The sequence below is a fragment of the Carassius auratus genome, unplaced genomic scaffold, assembly GCF_003368295.1.
Source record: "Carassius auratus strain Wakin unplaced genomic scaffold, ASM336829v1 scaf_tig00016666, whole genome shotgun sequence".
Taxonomy (NCBI): domain Eukaryota; kingdom Metazoa; phylum Chordata; class Actinopteri; order Cypriniformes; family Cyprinidae; genus Carassius; species Carassius auratus.
The window spans coordinates 19,421-39,054 of NW_020524699.1; the positions used below are offsets into that span (position 1 = coordinate 19,421).

At 36.9% G+C, this 19,634-nt stretch overlaps 1 long non-coding RNA gene across 1 annotated transcript in view; it reads right to left on the reverse strand.

The window, feature by feature from the left end:
- The window catches only part of LOC113075272 (uncharacterized), a 31,817-nt gene extending 16,894 nt beyond the window's left edge, over window positions 1–14,923 (reverse strand). Inside the window, exon 1 of the long non-coding RNA XR_003280905.1 lies at window positions 14,860–14,923. This is a non-coding gene — a long non-coding RNA (uncharacterized LOC113075272). The remainder of the gene's footprint in view (window positions 1–14,859) is intronic.
- Window positions 14,924–19,634: the final 4,711 nt, after the last annotated feature.

Below are 19,634 nucleotides of genomic sequence, written 5' to 3' on the forward strand. Positions count from 1 at the left end.
ACATATTGATATTTTCCACAAGAATGTCATAATGGTACATCCTTTTATTTATTAAAAAAGAAATTCAGTGAGGCCATCCCTAAAGAACCTACAATTAGAAATCTTCAATTCTTACATTCCTAATTTTCATTATAAAGAATCTTGTGTGGAAGGGAAAGGTTCTGTGAATCTTTACAAATGGCACCGTCAATGACAAAAAAAGAACCTTAATTTTTAAGAGTGTACCACAACCAATCATGTCCAAACCTGCAGCTTTCCAGATGAAGACAAACCTAGCAATGGCAAGGTCATGGGTTCGATTCCCTGGAAATGCATGCGTTTCGTACCTTGAATGGAATTTACAGTACATAGTTTTGGATTAATGTCTGCAAAATGGATAAATGTAAATATGCAACAATTCAGCATACATTGGTTTGAAATGTTGATCATTACAAAATGTAAATTTTTTGATGACAGAAAACACCTTTTGTAGACAAACTACACCTAGCACATTGGCATGTCTTAAATTATATTATCTTTACAAATAAAAAACATAACATGAATATGCAGATGTCCTGTTTTCTAGTCCATAATGTGCTCCTTGAAAAAAAAAATCTTTAACCTAACTTACTTTTGTTGCACTATTTCCCTTTCTCCCCATTACGGGGAACTCCAGGCATTTGCATAACCCACAAAGCATGCTGATGAACCAACATGCATCCATCCAAAATAGCTTTTCCATGTGCAACAAGACGTTTCTGAGATGCAATTCCTCAAAGTTCTCCGCTGGCTGCTATTTTTTCCAGTAACTCCCTTTTACATGAGAAATCCCATGAGGAGACACTATGAAGACCCAAAATTACAATGGTGCTGGGTTATACTTATAGCATCTAATGTATAAAACATGCTTTATATTAATTTTAGCTCGTGTTTTGACAAATGAAGTCATGCAAAAGGATGACATGTGTAATCGTCTCTGGAAGACCGTTATTATTCTCTGTGAAGGATTCCAGTACTTCATTAAATACCTACAAGTGTGGGTTAAAGTTTTAGTAATGATGATGCTGAAGTGTTCCATGTAGTTCTTAATGCACTGAAATTTGTGTTTGCTACTGGTCCAAATCAAAATATCTCAAAGTATCTGTGATATTCTTGTCTCTAGATATGGCTTGTGTCCCAGCTTCAAAAGCAGGCCAAGTCTGAGATAATTTCATCACTAATAGAGGCTGTAAATGCAGGACTGTTTTAGCAGCATAGGTAGCTGTAGGGAGGCATGATTCTGGTTCTCTTTATGGGAGTTATTGAGTTTCCAGACGCGGTTGATCTGGGATGATTTGTGGCAGTGGAAACATATCCTCCTTTCCCTGACGAGCCTGTTAGAATGTTCTAGTGAGAGACCCAGACAGACCGACAGAGAGACAAGAAAGAAATGATGATATGAGAGAAACAATATGCGGCCCTGTTCTGTGTCACCTTTCCAAAGGAAAAGGTTTTCTTTACACAACCAGCCTGACATCTAGTGGCGACCTGCACCCCAGTGTCTGCTTTAGCGTACGGTTCTAATCATATGAAACAGTCTTTCCCTCATAGCTGAAAAATGAGCTCACATTATTGGGACTCATTTTGGAATGGTTACGCACTAGAAGAAGATTCCTAGCATAACGGGAAGTGAGTGAAGATTCTGAATGGAATTATGTTCAGAATGGAATATCAGCATCCTACTGTTCAATTGATAATATATACTGCCTACTATGTTTTAATAAGTGGCATTCATCCACTATATGTAGAGATAGAGACCGAGAGAGAGAGAGAGAGATAGCTTCTCAAGAACAGAGGCCTCATCTGGAGAGAAGAATCCTAACTACCCTCTTATTCAGTCCAGTGTCCAAGGAGTCTCACAGAGAACCTAACACTCAGAACTTACTGCCCTGTAAAGCTCTGCAGGTGACCTAAATATATCACCTCTTAAATGAGAGCTGGTCTAAAGACACTCCGCACTAATATCAGATGCCAAGGTGTCTCCCAGAGAGCCTAATAAATTAACATACTACACTACTGCCTAGCCGAGCTCTAGGAGCGGTAGCCTCAGAATGAATGACTCTCTAAATCGAGAAAAGAGCTAACAACACCACACGCACAAAATATCTTGTAAGGAGGCTCACAGAGACCCCTCAACTCACTGATGCTGTCCTAGTGGAGGCCTTAATGTAGATAACTATCTGCAGTGAAAGGACACCTGATGACACTCACAGTAGATAGCCGAGCTCTAGGAGTGGAGGCTTCAGCATGATGACTCTCTAAAACGAGATGAGACCTAACAACGCTCCACACACATGCCGATGCAGCCCAAACAAGCATAAACGCACACAATCAACAATGGTGGACACTGCATTGCTATTGATGTTTATGGCTTTGCGAATCTACATCGGCATCAAAACACAGCAAATTCAATGTGTTCGCTTTTAGCTGCAATTTCAAGAATTGAGGTCAAAATTTCTGTTCATCAACACCGCCTTCAGCCCCTGACACAACAGTTCTTACTTCTAGACCAGCAATGGTTTGGGGCTACTTGCGAACCCCTTTTCCTGGTTCGGAGCTGGTGCTTTGGGTGTTGAAATACAAAGAACCAATTTGAAACTAGGCTCTGGCTCCGAACCAGCACTCAAACTGCCTTGATGGAGAAGGGGTTACAGAGATCCTGCAACCTGCAAAATTATGTCCTAGTGGAACTCTGGTAAGCAGATGCCTCAATAAAGAGAGCTCTCTGTATAAAGAAAGAGTTTTTTTTACCTGTCTCTTGTAGTCACTCTCATGAATGCATCATACCAAAGCAGCAACATTCCTCTCTCTCTCATGAAACCAACACAGAAGTGACTAAAACTGCAATTCATCAACTGGCCGCTAGAGGCTGGCCCCAAAAGGGAGTCAGTCCCATAGACTCCCCATGTTAAAGTGCCCAAATTTACAGCAGAAAAAAATATGTTTACAGCCTGGTACAAAAAGTGTTTTTGGTCTATATAGCTAATTTTGCCATTTTTGACAACTGTGAGGGGGGGGGGGGGGTATTTTTTTTTATAACTCATCCATTTAAATTATATTAAGACTTAGAGTTCTGCATAATTAAGGGCGCGGCCACTTGAGTGACAGGTGGATTGCTGCTTCTGTAATTATCTGGGAGTGACGCGCTACCAAGATGCCAACGACTGGCTCCGCCCACTTTAGGCTTTAAAAACACTCTTCAGAAACCTATGAGTGACGTCACAGACACTACGTCCATGTATTACATATGGCATTCCCCATAGCCCCTATAGGGGACGCAGCGTGAGCTCCCTTTCAAAGGGGAATGGTCCTGCTTCTACACTATATGGCAGGTTTTGCATACAGCTTGTCGCTAAAATAAATAGTGTCGTTTAAACTAGTTGGCCTGCTAGCATTTAACACGGACCAATCTGAATGAACTTTCGTTGATATCTTGGGGAAATCACCTTTTCAAAACAAAGAAATCTAAAAAAAAAAACAGTGAGTCAGGCGGGAATGTGATGAATCCTGTGCCAAAACAACATCTGAACCATAACAACAGATATGTTTCTTAATTGCTCGTATGCCATTTTTAATCTGGTATTGGAAATGTTTTCTTACTGTCTAGATCAGTAACCATAGTGATTCCAAATCTTGAAATTCACTAAAGCACAGTTTTCCAAGAGAGTTCATTCTGACCAATTGTTTTTCTACTCACCATGTAATAAACAAATACTGTACAAAAGTCACAACATCGATACTTTTTTGTGTATTGTTCATCCCAAGCATTACATTAAATATGAAAATAGAATGCAAAAGTGTTTGTAGTTATCCTGAAAGAGATTTATCAAGTTATTTTCCCATGTCTAATTTTATTGGGGGTTACTCAATTCACATTTTACATATGGAACCACTTTGCACAATTCAATTTAAGTTAAGGCAAAGAATTATTTACTCCTAAGTGAAAGCATAAGGTTAGTTATGTAGCTACTTGCACATATATCTGTTTGATATATCATCTTATTACAGCTAATGCAACCTGATGCAATTTTGTTCTTCAAGATTTTGCAAATAATAAACAAAAAAGGGGGTTATTTTGGCATTAACGACATCAAATCCGCACATGGATCTATATTGGCATTATGAACATTTCTATGTCCAAGGAAATTACCAGCTCAGAGTTGAAATATGTAATTACAGTAATTCCATCATGATGTGAATGCAACAGTTTCCCAAAAGCAGTGGTGTGTAATATAAGAAACTAAAGCATCTGATCTGTTTATTCTCACTCTTACATAAGCTCTATGACTGAAGGGCAAAAATGTTTCATGCCCAAACCTGAACTGCTGGCATGGGCCCATCCTTAGAATGGGCATATCCATCTCCACAAAATGACAACATACAGTACACAGTTGACCATCTTCCATGCCACTAAACATCCAGGGAGGAAAGTATGTGGGCCTTTATGACATGACATATATTTTTTGTGATTAAAAAATATGAATAGTGGCCCCATTTCACATTTGTTTAATTCTTCTCGCTCCTTTCCTCTCACTTTTTTCCATTAAGGAAACTCTAAATTAGAGTGGGATAACCTTTCAGTGTGATGACAAATGTTCTCTGCATCACTGTTTTAATTATGATTTCTGTTTTTATTTTTGGGTTGGTATTTATTCATCATGATTCCACATTTCCTACCAGTTCATCCACCTGTTTAACTGTAACCAAAGTTCCTCTGTTGTGCCTGGAAACTCGTCAGTGGGTATGGATGAATCACATGAAAATGGTTATTCTGGGGTGAAATCTATTCCCATCTGTGCTATCAGCAGACTGGAACACCATGGCTTCGTCATCACACCAAACATCATGCTGCTTCACAAACTCAGCTTCCAGATTAGATTTAGTCTGTAATCACTGTCTGCAACAGTGAGGAGATAAGTAATTAGCAACAGAAATGAGATAAGGACATGTTTCGAACCTGGACCACCAAGCGTTTATGAATCAGAAGAATGTAACCAGTTATGTGTGTGCTCTAATCCCTAATTTTAGGAAGCCAAATAATAAAATGTTTTGGTAAATCATAATTATAGTCATAATAAAAAGTCATGACTGATGATCACAACTAAGTATGTCACATTTCCTGCTTATCTCATACTGTAATTATAACTTAGTATCTAAACATTTTTAACTTCATGTCAAAATTATTACAGATTTTGACGTAGATTATAACTTAATTTCAATTTGTGATGTCATAGTTATGAAGTAAAATCTCAAATTTATTTGTGATAATAAACTTTTTCAAGTCATAATTGTGACTTTCTCAGATGAGACTTAGTTTCTCATAAATATCAATATTATGGCAGTATCTCAAAATTTTGACTTTTCATAATTTACTTGGTATATAATATTTTCTACTTTTATGTCATAATTATTATAATTTTTCCATATCTTAATTCTGTCTTTATCTCATTTATGACTTAGTTTCTCAATTTCAACTATTAATGCCATAATTATGACATTATTTTATTATTTATACTTTTTATGACTATATATTAGTCAAGATCTAATAATAATCATTTATTATTTTTGACATGTTTTTTTTTTCTTTTTTTTTTTCTTCATCATAACGTTTGTTTACCAAAGCATGATCTGTGGGAGGGGGCGGGGTGCAGAAAATAGGCTTCCATACCAACCTAAATATGAGCTTGTTTTGTCATCTGCTATTGGTTAAAGGGTCCATTAACAGAACATAAACAATTCAAACTCACCATCAGACATTAACATATCTTTGCTGCACATCACAGCTTTGAGAAAAGCTCAGACCTAAATCAAAACTCTCAACACCATGGGCCTCATTTTAAAATTTACTTCTCATCAAATTTTATACTGATTTTAACCTACATCAAAAGTGAGAAACAGTTCAGATTTGCATAACCAAAAATGGGTATAAAAATGTTAAGCATTGATGTGCTTATACACATTGCACTTATACACATATCCTTATGTGGCCCGTTGTCCATCATATCATTGTACCTCAAGAGGAGATGATGCCGATTTACGAGAAAGCTGAAAAATACTCATTAAGTGACTGTGGTCCGTAGGGACATGCTCGAGACAGACCCGGCTAACCTGTACTCTACGCTGATGGCACGCTTCCTGGACCTCCATACGCAAACCTCTGAGATGACACTTGTTTTTTTGATGAGTGAGCTCTTGTTTTTTAACGAGTGGAAAACAGAACCAAGTTTTACATATCTGGCTCAGAAAGTATTCCAGAGCCTTCCAGCTGTTGGACATGTCCCATTCAAAAAGCAATAAAGATAGTATGAAAAAAAGATAAATAGCGATGCTGTGTACACCAGCAGTGTAAAAGTCCACATGTAAGAATGAATGAGACAAAAGAGAGTTATAAAAAGCCATTGCATTTAATATTGTTTATATTGTTTGTATTGTTTATACTGTTACACATATTGCAGATCATGTAACGGTACTGTGGTGGTTTCAAATACTAAATGTATCATGTGTACTATAATATATTAGATCACAATACCATGGTACTTTTGATACGTATATAGCAGGGTACAAATGATTTCTGTACCATGTTATTGAGATGGTGCTCCATGATTGTTATTGGTACTAATTTGCACTGAATGTTAAAACATGCATTTATTTTATTTGGACTCATGATGCATCAGAAATTGCAATTACATAAGACCAAATCCAAATTTTATACAATACATACTATATTGTAATATTATTATTTATTTATTTTTGTTTTTGTTTGTATTTTTGGAGATAGCTGACCACTTTCAAAAGCCCCTGCTACAAATTCAAGCACAATACGCCCTTGTCTTGGAGGGTGAAACATTTATTGTTGCCCAATGTTCACACTTCTCCGTGCTGACTTCAGAAATGCCCTCGTATAAGGAATGAGGTAAGACTGACAAATCACTGACAACAGTATAAGGACACTCATTCTGTAATGTGTGCTCCTTTTCTGGTCATTAAATTCATAACTGTGGCAGACACCACTGTTGCCATCCAACTGGCATGAAAAATATTACTGAACCTGCGTTCAACTTTCTGTTTTAAAGATTTGAGCTCATGGACCAGTTTTCCAAAGTCTGTTGTAATAGGTTTAAATGGTTTGCAAGCCATTACATTGTGTTGCATAAAATTCAGGATGAAAAAAAAAAAAAAAAAAAAAACAAGAAGAGGAACCTACTTAAGTATAATTCACCACTCACACAATTCAACTTAAGAACTGAAGACTCTTTGATAAGACTCCTGCAACTGATCATATCTTCACTGATGCTTTCTGAGAATTGTTTACTCTTGTTTAAAACAAAACCATTACTGAAATCTCTTGATTAATTTATGACGTTCACCAGAGAATCAGTTTTCACCTGTAACATCCGATATTATCTTCATTAATACTTTAAGAAACGTTTTGCGTCTTGCTTTGAACAAAACCAACAAATATTTTAATCTCTTATTCAAACCAAACTGACCAATGTTTAAATCTCTTAATAGAAAAATGTTTTGTTCAATATTTAAATTAAGGTGTCATCGGATGCAAAATTCACTTTTGTTGCTTTTTGAACATAAATGTGTGTTGGAAGTGGGTCGCCGTGATTTTGCCAAGTAAGACACGTTCCTGGATCAATATCTTCTGATGATCTTGGATCAACTTTATTGTCCAAAAATATAGACTTAACCCAATCCCTACCCCTAAACCTAACCCTACCCATAATTTATTCCTAAAATCAGTGGGGAATGATAGCTGATTAACAAGGGTGTAGAAGCACATAACCCTGGTTGCAAGCCTAAAACTGATCATTTCTGAAAAGTTATATCTCAATTCTGATTGGTTGCATGAAATGTTGTTCCAGGATCAACAAACATGTTGTACTTGGTGAAATCATGTTCGCCGTTGGAAGTGTGTACACATCCACCCTATAATGATAAAAATTCACCCAGTGTTTTTCTTTTTTTTTTTATCCCTATTTTCAAATCACCTTTCTCAAATCAGACTGTTCTGAGATTCCTGTCAGAATGACGTAGTTCTGCACAGGCCCCTCCCATGATTGTTGATTGACAAGGCCTCTCACCTTAGACACGCCCTGAGTGAACTGTAAGTTGTCCTCCATTGTGTCGACTCTGGTGCAGGGGAATTACACGACTGAGGTGTTCTGTTGTTCAATGCAATAATAAACATAGCGGTCGTCATTTTCTCCTGACATCTGAGGATTAACATTACTTTCATTTTTGAAGGAAATGCGCTTATCCCTAATCTGCCTAAATGTGTTTAAGTTTGTGCGAATAATTAGTGATCCAGCTTCCTCTACAGTAGAAGTGAGTATAAGGGTTTTTTAATATGCTAGTTAGCAAGTACAGTGGCTGAAGTTTATAGTCTGCTCGTCACCCCACGGAAGAGAGGGCAGAGCTCATTAGCATTTAAAGCAACAGTATGTTAAACAGAACAGAGTGCTAAAAACAGAGCTGATTTTGACAGGGTAAAAAGGGTGTTTTTTACACTACCATTGAGAAATTTTAATCAAAGTATGCTATAGACTTTTCATTAAGACCCTAAATAATCATATCAACTTGTGGAAAATGAGTATCCGATGACCCCTTTAATGGAACAAAACTGACTTACATTTAAAACTCTTTATGGAAACCAACCAATATTTAAATCTATTAAATAGACCAAAACTGAACCATATCTATATCTATTAATAGACCAAAAAAGACCAACAGTTAAATCCCTTATTCAAACCAAACAACCAACATTTAGAGCTTGTATTAGAACAAAACCAACCAATATTTAAATCTATTTATATATCAAAACTGGCCTCTGTTTAAATATATTAATAGACCAAAACATTAAATCTCTTATTCAAACCAAAAAATATTTAAAGCTCTTTATAGAAGAAAACCAACCAATATTTAAAATCTATTTATAGACCAAAATGAGCAACATTTAAGTCTCTTAATGGAACATTTTGTTTAATATTTAAATCTCTTAATGGAACAAACCGACCAATGTTTAAAACTATTAACAGACCAAAACCGACCAAAATGTAAAGTGGTTTTAAAACAATTTGCATTATAAAAAGCACTACAAATACATTTGATTTGAATTGTCATTTTAAATTCATTGACAAATCAGTTCAGAATGGCACATATCTGACTCAAGCTCTGTGGCAGCAAAACATATTCTGCTGTAAAAGAAGACAGAATGTTTCTTAAGATCCCAGATTAGCATGAGTCAGGTCTGTTTGGTCTGCTATCACTCATCCAAACCTGCAGGCTTAGACTGCGTCTGGATGTCATAACCCTTAATCAGCCTCGCCAAACCTCAGAGCAGGCTCTTGAAAACCTGCAGGCCTCTCTAGGGCACGTTCCAGCCATACCCCTCTCGTGCTCCCGTCCGCACATACCAATTAGATGCTGTTACAGCCCCGTATGTCATATCTGTTCAGACAGACGATATGAAAAGCATCTCAGAGGCACTCAAACTAAGTGCATGCCGACCTCTGATTTTCATTCCTTGGATGTAGTATTGATGTGAGCCTTGTTTCGTGTCCTGCTTCTCACCATGACCTCTGCTGATTTACTGTTGTGTGTTTTGTGAGTTGACACCTCAATCACGGCTCAATGCCCCATACAGCAGGTCAGAAAGTCAACAGATTTACGCAAGACCACAAAACCAGCCATGATTACACCACTGCAAAAAAAAAAAAAGTGTTTCTTACTCAGTATCATAATCTGGTTTTCCAGTACCAATATCTAAACATTCTTACTTCTAAACATTCAACTTAAGATATATTTATTTGAGAAGCAAAATTACTTTAGAAAGAGTCTTATTTCTGGAGAAAAAAAAAAAAAACATCAACAACAACTCAAAATTGAGTTGTTGCTTAAAACAAGAAAAATTGCCAAAGGTCTGCCAAATATATTTTTGCATCAAAAAACATTTTTCTGAACCCAGTCACTGAAAAATAATAATGGATTAATGTGGAAAATTTTGCTGTTTTTACTAACCTTTGACTTACTTACTTTGATAAGTCACACAAGTACACACAAGTAAGGGGCGTGTCCACTTCTCGTGATGGGGGAGGTGCCTGTGTTGCATCGCATGTTCTTGAATTTTGGGGGTGGGGTTATCAAAATGGGCAGGGTGCGTGTTGGTTTTGGTGACTTCAAATATTAACATTGTGTCACAGAAAACACTCACTGCACTTTTAATATCTTACGCCATTTATGCCATTCTCAAGTAAATGTAGAAATGTTTAAATAGGTAATTTGTACTGGGAAACAAGAAAAAAAAATTACTGAATAAGAACATCATTAACCATGACTCCTCCAGAAACCGTCTTGTGGACTTTAGGATCAGTGTGTGATTCTCATTTGGGCTATTAGCAGTTAGACCTTCATCCCACGTTAACAATTGTTGTAGAACTAGCACTTGGTCCCTGTTTAGAGATTGACTTCTAATGAGGTGTTTGTAAATCCTCCACGGTCCTTTCATATTGTGTGAAGGTTCTGACAGGTCAGCCTTCCCATGCTGTTGGCCTCATATGCAGCTCAGATGTTTGAAGTGAGCCATCGAAAGGAAATTCCACAGAGTGCATAATTCTGTAAAATCTGGCTGACTGAAAATGTGGCATCCCATAGTTGGGAATCAGATGTAAATCTTTAAAAACTCAGGGTGGAGCTTCAAATAATTCTGAGAACCTTCCTTTGGGGAGGGTGTACCTCGTCAGACATAAACCAAACCTCATGCACATGCTGCGTTGTCCAGAACATTATGTTTGTTTCACAATTGAAACGTTTCTAGAACACACCTTCTTTTCTTTTTTTTCTTTTTTTTTTTTTACTTGTTTTGAAGTAAAAAACTTTAAACCAGTCCTGTACAACTGTGTAGTAAAGTAAAATTAGAGGAAGTACATGAACATCCTTGATCACCCATTTTGGTGATTTACATCATCAGGATGTACCATGTTCTGCAAACAACTGGTTAGATAATACAACATTGGAAAAGCTTTGTTTCTCCCATCACAAACTCAGCAAGTATAAAAATACAATGAACAAGACCAACACTTTTTACTATATCTTAACTGTAACATGCATATACAATAATAACATTACAGTGGAGTGTAAAGGTACAGCCAACTATGAATACCCTCTAAATTCATCTGACAGATTTTATAGTAGTCTTAGTAATCAAATCCCCAATGCAAAGCATGCTGGGTAATCAGCAGTGCAACAAAATAATTGGCATGAATTGTGGGTAATATTCTGATGTGTTTACCACACAGCACTGATATTCCTGCAAACTTGAACCTTTGACAAACTTCAGAATAAGATGCTGTTAAAATAACCAGCCAATTTTAATAATTCTACAACATGTGTCACAGTTACACAAAGCCTTATAAAGTTTCCAGAAGACATTAACACTGTGGCTTTAATATATATGGCTGACCTTAGATCGTGATTTATGGGGAAAAGTGATGCTAAAGTTGTTAACTTGAACTTTCCTACTTTGTAGAGCAGCTATATGACTAACTTTCCACAAACTGGCAAATTATACTTTGAATCAGTGTGTGCTTTTTATCATTTAAATGAAAACCTTTCATCATTGTAATAAAAGACACGCTTTGGGAGTTAAAGGATCACGGTGAGTTGCAAACAGGTTTACCACTGACCTGTGGTGAAATTCTTACAACGTTTTTGTCCTTTCGTCTTTACTTTCCCCGTCTGGCAATTTCATGCCAAATGTTTGCGCCAGCCACTGGAAAATTTACAGTAAAGAAATTGATTCCATGTTGAGTCAGACATTTTGTTCATAGCCACAAGCCAGTGTGTGTGCGCGTGTGTGTGTGTGTGTGTGTTTTTCTTTCTGTGGTTTTTAGTTATTTAGCTGATGCTGCTTATCCAAAGCACAAACTTAGGACAGTGTTAGTTGAGAAATATACGTTGCTGAAGTGTGCTAGCCTGCTGCATGTACACTACAATTGAAACATTTGAGGTCAGTTCGGTTTTATTCAGCAACGGGCCATTAGATTAATCAAAAGTGACAGTAAGGACAACTGTAATGTCATAAATTTCTATTATTTAATATCTAATGTTTTGATTTTAACTTTCTATTCATCAAATAATGCTGAAAGATAAATATTTTATAAATGTTTCTTAAACAGTAAATCAGCATATTAGAATGATTTCTGAAGGATCATGTGACACTGAAGACTGGAGAAATGATGCTGAAAACTCAGCTTCACAGGAATAAAATACATTTTAAATTATATAGTATATATTACAGCTATTTTAAACTTACATTTTAAAATATTACTGTATTTTTGATCAAATAAATCCAGCCTTGGCGCATTAAAAACGTTTTTTTTTTACTCTACTGTGGCAGTAACAAATCTCACTACTCAATTGGATGATAGTGTCCTTCAGTTGTCTGTGCCATTACACATTTTAACACATCATTGCATTGCATTGCTAGAAGTGTTTGCATTCACTTTTTTCCATGCAATAGTATCTTTCAGGCTTCAAATTTGTTGCTCAACGGCTCAAATTTAAGCTGAAATCAGCAACCCTCCTGTTCTGAACTCAAACCCCTTCTGGGTTTTGAACCCACAACCATTGGGCTTCCAGCCCTGATCTTTAGCTGCCACCAATCAGTAGCTCCCTGGTGATCTCAGCTCTTAACATACTGGGTTACCTCTCCTTGTTTAAATAAGCAAGAGGTCAGATTGGTAGAGTGTTCACCCAATCAATCACTAGCAGCTCTGAGCATTTGGAGCTCAGACTATTTCAGGGGTCGTTTTCACAACGTTTTCAGCCAAAACAGGAAACTTTTTATGTGTTTTGCCTGTTCATTTACACAACAATTGTGTTTTAGGGACTGATATTTTGAAACAGGTTGCAAAGTGCAAGTTTTTGAAAACGCTACCATTACCCAATACGGTGACGAGTTTGATATGTAGACATTCACAGTACATGTCGATATTAAAGGCAAATGTGAACAAACATACACAACAATGGCGGAGTACATGGCAGTGTTGTTGCTGCTCAAGAGTTTGTGAACCCTTGTACAGCAAAGTGTGGATTTACTTCACCAATATTACAACCAACAGCGGAGATGCATCATATACAACATATAATCATCACTTCCCTTCAGGTACTGTTTACTAACAAGGTGACAGCGCCAACTACTGGCCTGGCATATGTAATACAGCACTTTTGCCTGCTTTCGTGGATACGTGTAAACGCAAACAGTTTTGAAAACATTGTCGTGTATTTGTGAAACTTTTTAAAAACTCAAGGAAAAAACGTTTCCTTTTTTAACTACATCGTTGTTGTGTAAACGAAGCCTCAGTTTGAACCATCAGGACATATAACATGAAAGGGCCACTTGCTGGGGAAGTAAATCTTTTTTTAGTGCTCTCAGAATAAACCATCTTCCAAATCTTTGTTGAGTACGAAACACATTAAAGGCACTCAAAGTGCTTACATAATCAGGGGGTATCTCCTCATCCACCACCAGTGTGCAGCATCCACCTGGATGATGGGACGGGAGCCATAGTGTGCCAGAACGCCCACCACACACCAGCTTACTGGTGGAGAGGAGACAGAGTGATAAAGCCAATCAGCGGATATGGGGATTGTTAGGAGGCCATGATGGTCAGAGGCCAATGGGCGAATTGAGCCAGGATGCCGAGGTCACACCTCTACTCTTTTCAAAAGACATCCTGGGATTTTTAATGACCACAGAGAGTCAGGGCCTCGGTTTAACGTCTCATCCAAAGGACGGATAGCAGTACATAGCAGTAATCATTTACTCCCAACATCTGAGCCGCTGAAGATGCAGTGGATTACCTTTGTTTCTGAAGGGAATGCACCCCCGATCTACCTAAATGTGTCTATGTTCGTGTGAATCATTCGTGATCCAGTTTTACCTACAGAAGAAGTTATTTAAGGTTTTTTTTAAGAATCTCTGCAAATCGCCTTTCCCAAAAATGTGCTAACAAGTTTCAGGATTAATGCAGCTAAAGTAAACAGCCTCTCTGAGAGCGGCTGGAAGAGAGGGGCGGGGTCAGCAGAGCTCATTAACATTTAAAGGCAAATGCTACAAAACTGCGTGCTCTGAACAGAGCGGTTTTTGACGGGGTAAAAAATATTTTTTGTACTACCATTGAGAAATTTTTACCAAACTATGTTACAGCCTTTCCATTAAGACCATACAGTATATCAACTTGTGGAAAATGGGTATCCTATGACCCTATATTTTTGCTTATTGCTTTTCTTAAGATTTGTGAAACCCAGCTTTACATCCAAACTCATTCCATGCCAAACATATCAGTCATCCAAGATACCAAAGCAGTTTGCAGAGTGAGTGCTGATCACAAACAAATGCAGAGACATTTTTCTGAATTTGTCAAAGAAAGTTTGTTCTGTGTGTTATTCACTTAAATCCTTCGACACACTGCATGATTTTCAGCTGTTCCTGATGAAAGATTGTCATTGTGAAAACAATTGTGTCGATTTCTGTGGTCGTGGATTTTATGTCATTCATACTACATACTAATATAGAAAAATGTATAGCCTGAATGCACTGTAAGTTGCTTTGGATAAAAGCGTCTGCTAAATGCATAAATGTAAATGTAAATTCAGTGAGAGCAGTTCAAAGATGGCCGTTGACATGGTCTTGCAATCAAAGATAGCCTATGATCATTTTCTAACAGTGTCAGAAATTCAGCATGATCATCATAATATGAATCATCTGCCACAACTCACGTTTACTGACTAGCCAATAAAAATGCTACATGAAATCAACATAACACTGCTTACCTCAAGCTCCTAACCTTTCCTCTTTCACCTTCCTCTTAAGGTAGGGGTGTCAAATTCAGTTCCCGTAGGATCGGAACCTTGCAGAGTTAAGCTTTCAACCCTAATTAAACACACCTGATCCAACTAATCAAGTCCTTCAGGCTTATATGATAACTACATGGTTTTTGTGCTGGAGCAGGGTCAGAACAAAACTCTGAAGGGCTCTGGCACTCCAGGAATTGAGTTTCACACCCCTGACCAAAGTCTAATGGACCAGTCGAGAAGGAAAGTTTACTGCTCAGAGGTTCTCTTGCACAGCTTGATGGAGTCATGTTGCGTTATACTTTAATGGTAAATATGTATCAACTTAAATGTCTCAGATGTTCATTGTACAATTCTTTAGGATAAATAAAAAGATGAATTATATATATATATATATATATATATATATATATATATATATATATATATATATATATCTATATATATATATATATATATATATATATATCTCTGACTAATTTGAGGTGTGTTTTTCCACTATTTGAAGGCGTTTCTCTATAGCAAACATCCTGGTTATCAATGGCGTTTGTTTTTAAGTGGCTGGACTTTACACAACCATATGCGCATATATTTGTTTAATTTGTCATTGAAATGGTGCTGGGTTGATTACTTAAATTATAATCTGTTACTGATTACATTAGTGACTACAATTTTCAAGATTACTCATTTCGTGTTTTCTGACTACTTTCGGACTACTTTTTAGATTCGTTTTTACATACCTTGTTTATAGATTTAAATGGCATTATTTTTTATATTTAATATAAAGAATAATAATAAAATGTATGGTCCTAAGCCAATATCAGATAACAAGCAAATATATTGTTAAACTATTGAAATATTAACTTTAAATCTCAGAAGGGATTTCAAGTAAGTATTTTAAGGTCAAAGTGGTTTGACAAAAAATTTAAAAAGAAACAAAGAATGCGGAAGAATCAGTAAATTATGAATAAAATACTGCCATTGTGATGTGAATAATCTGTAATCATTTAATCCATAAACTTTAATCTGATTATGAGCATTTTAAAATGTAATATAATTACAAATTCTTCATTTTTTGGATTCAGATGACATGTCATCAGTTACTAACAAGCATCAACCAAATGCAATAAAATAAAGCAGAATACAGCAACCTTCTCCATCTCCTGAAGCTTCTTCAGCATTCGTTGTCATTTTCAAATGTCTCTTAGTGAGACATATTTGCGCTTCCGAGGAACCACAGTTTTCTGTTTTTGATTATGTCCTTGTAGTTTCCAACTGTCTAAATTTATGAGTGGACACTCCTACTGAGTCGGGACTGAACTCTACATGAGCCAGTGAAGAGCCATTAGCTCTGATACATGCTTCATTGTACCCTGAACTACATCCAGTTGCATCTCCAAACTCCAGATATGACCAGAAACAACAGGCACACTGGTAAAGCTACTGCAATATTGCAAAAACATGATAAATATGTTGGATTTCTGCTTGAGACTCATCTCCAACAACCCGAAGCATTTTTTCTCTCCTCTTGTGATATGACATTGCATGCCAAATAAAAGATCATCATGGGCCAACTTTAGTATCTGTTATTTAGAGCGTGTGTTGTATGGGTTTCATGCCTCTTTCACAATGTTTTTCTCATTTTTAGAGTGTGACAGAAGTGGCCACTTCTACCAGTTGAATGTCCAAGGGCTGTAAAGGTTCTCTTTTGTGTTTCCTGTAAATCAAAAGCTCATCGATTTGGATCAAGACAGAGTGAGTAAAAGCTTTTTGGATGAGCTACATCTTTAACGTTTCCTCCGCGACACGTCTGTTGCACAATATTACTCACCCATGACAGATGTGCATCTGAAAGCAGCCAAAACTGAACCTCAAACTGAAGTCTTACACAATATCAGCAACTATCTCAAATGGCTCAGACACTGCCCTGGTCAAGGGAAAGTCATTGTCCATTCATCACAAACATTCTTTTGTTCCCATCTCGGCTGTTTGTGTATGACGCCGCATATTTCCAGTCAAACGGAGGCCGCAGGAAATCCGTGGAGAAACTGACTGTCTGTCTGAGAACTCATAAACTCCTTGTGTCTAGCTTGTACAGGATCAGTAAGTGGAGCACTCAACGTGGATCCTAATGCATCCTAATGCATGCTCAGGAAACAAACCCCGGAGGCATTTGCCCTCTCTTGCCCCTCTGAGGAGAGCCACATTTTTTTCCAGCAGAGGCACGTCCAAGAGCAGTTAAATATTGCTGATTTTTCCCCTAGTTTTGGGTATCACTATAAATCAAGTCGTGATTGCATCATTACATTTACATTTAGTTATTTAGCAGACACTTTTATCCAAGGCCAATGGAAGCAATCAAAAACAACAAAAAAGCAATGATATATAAATGCTAAAACAAATCTCAACTTTGAACTTTGACCTTGTCCTGACTCCTGAATGATGCCCTTATAGAGAAACAAACAAAATGTATGCTAAATTTGACATACAATAATATTAAAATAATATCTCAAATAATATCGTAACCATTGCTTTAACGATGTGTGAGCTGACATCAGAGTTTGTATGAGTACTGTATGCAAAAAACAAAAAAGACCCCGTCAAGAGTAAAAAAGCCTTCACTGCATGATGAAGTCTATTAGAAAGTTAATAGTGTAACTGATTCACATTTACACATATTATGTTATATAATTAGACTACATTTAGATTTATCACATTGATTTAGATACACCATCTTAATATAAAAATACAAATGGAATGAAAAATTCTCTAAACTATGAATACTTCATTGTTATTGTGTAAATAATATGTAATCTAGTAATCAAATAAAAATGTAACTGTAATCTGATTAGGAGTATTTCAAATGTAATCTAATCTACAAAGAACTTAATTTCTGGAATCTGAATCAATAATATTACACAATAATGAAATACACGAATATCAGCATGCGAGCACGATTGAGAATGTGATTATTTATAGAACAGTTTAACAAACAGGAAGTTACTACTAAATGAGTGTCATTTTAGGTGCAATAGTTCAATAGGTTTTTTCTTTTTTCTGTTTCATCAACAAAAATAGTTAAAACAAAGCTGGAGCAGAACTTTTGTGCATCTCAGAGCAACACTGCTGTGTTTTATTCCTGAATAAATCAGTTTTTGAAAAAATCATTTATCCACGCACAAGACAAAAAAAGAATCCCCCAAAATATTGAGATGCCATTTTTTGTAAATATAACACATCCCTAATTTCTGTTAATGTTTTAAAGACAATGTGAGTGTTGTTTGCCTGTAAATTTTTATGTTAAATCCATTACTGTTTTATATAGAATTGTTCCATAATCTATACAGTATTGATGCTATTACATCAAAAGTAATTGTAATAAAATTACAGAAAAATTAAGAGCAATCCCTTCAAGGGAAATATCATTAAATTGCAGTATTAATGAATGATTGATGCTTTACACCCTACTGATTGCTTGAATGTTGCTTGGGTGTTCTTCTGGCTGGCTGTTAACACAGTGGTCTTGTAGCTGATTGCTAGAGGATTGCTAGGTGTTCTGGCAGGTTGTTAAAACATTTCTAGATGTTTTGGCTTATGTCATGATGTTATGGTGGATGGTTAGAATGTTTCTGGCTGTATTAGCATTAGTTTTTAGGTTTGTTGAAATGAGCTAGAGGACATGGTACCGATGTTTAGGAGCAGGGGCGCTGCACAAGATCCCGGACCCTATGCATAGGCAGTCCTAATGGGCCCCCCACCCCCTTGAAAATATATATTCCAGACTTTTCAAGGGCCCTCTCTTCCTTTGGGGCCCTGGTAATCAGTACTGGTTTTACCCCCAGTCCGGCGCCCCTGTTTAGGAGTGACATGCATGTGGAGTTATTTTGACATCAGTGGTATTTATGGGACATAGTGGGCCCCACGTGAGATATAAAAATATTTTATCATCAAATTTAAATGAACATTATCATAGCAGCAGCTTTACAACAACAAAAAAAAAGACATGTTAGCAGATTTTGTTCACAGTTTCCAGTGCAGCAGCTGTGAGAGAGAACTGCGATGTAGGTCATTCACGACACTTTCAGTTTGCGGACCCCCAGACGGAAGTATGCGCGGGCGTTCTTCTTTAAATCAAATCTCTGGGTGGGATGAAAACACCAGACAGTTTTTCCATGACTCCCTATGAGAGGGTGAGCTGTCCTTGCCAGAAAAACACATCATCATCATGGGCCAGCGCAAGGTTATGTTTGCTTGTTTGTCTGAAACAAATTAGAACTTTCCTCCTGGCTTCTTCAATCTATGACATCTCCTCTGCGACGCCTCCAAATCACCCAAGCTACAATGGTTAATCTAATTTGTATGAGATAATGAATATAAGCTATGAAAGTGTTCATATGAGAGATGCTGTGTTGATGTGATAACTCACAATATTTTCCAGATGAAATGTAACACCGAACCTGCGACCTTTCGTAGGCTTGTGGTCTCGTTGGCTTTATTTAAGATTTCATAACAAATTACTGAAATGGGAAAACAACGAAGCATTAGTAGCAATAGTTATGGCCCATTAAAGCACTTAATAATTCCCTTTTATAATGATCCATCGAGTCTGGAAATCCACTTCCATAAATCCACTCTTGTCTTCTCTGATTGCAGAATAAACAGTAGGAAAACAAAAGCCAGCAGCTCTGAGCAACTACACAAAACTGCACAAACCACATCCGGACTATAGTTTAGTCAAAACAAAACCCAAACAC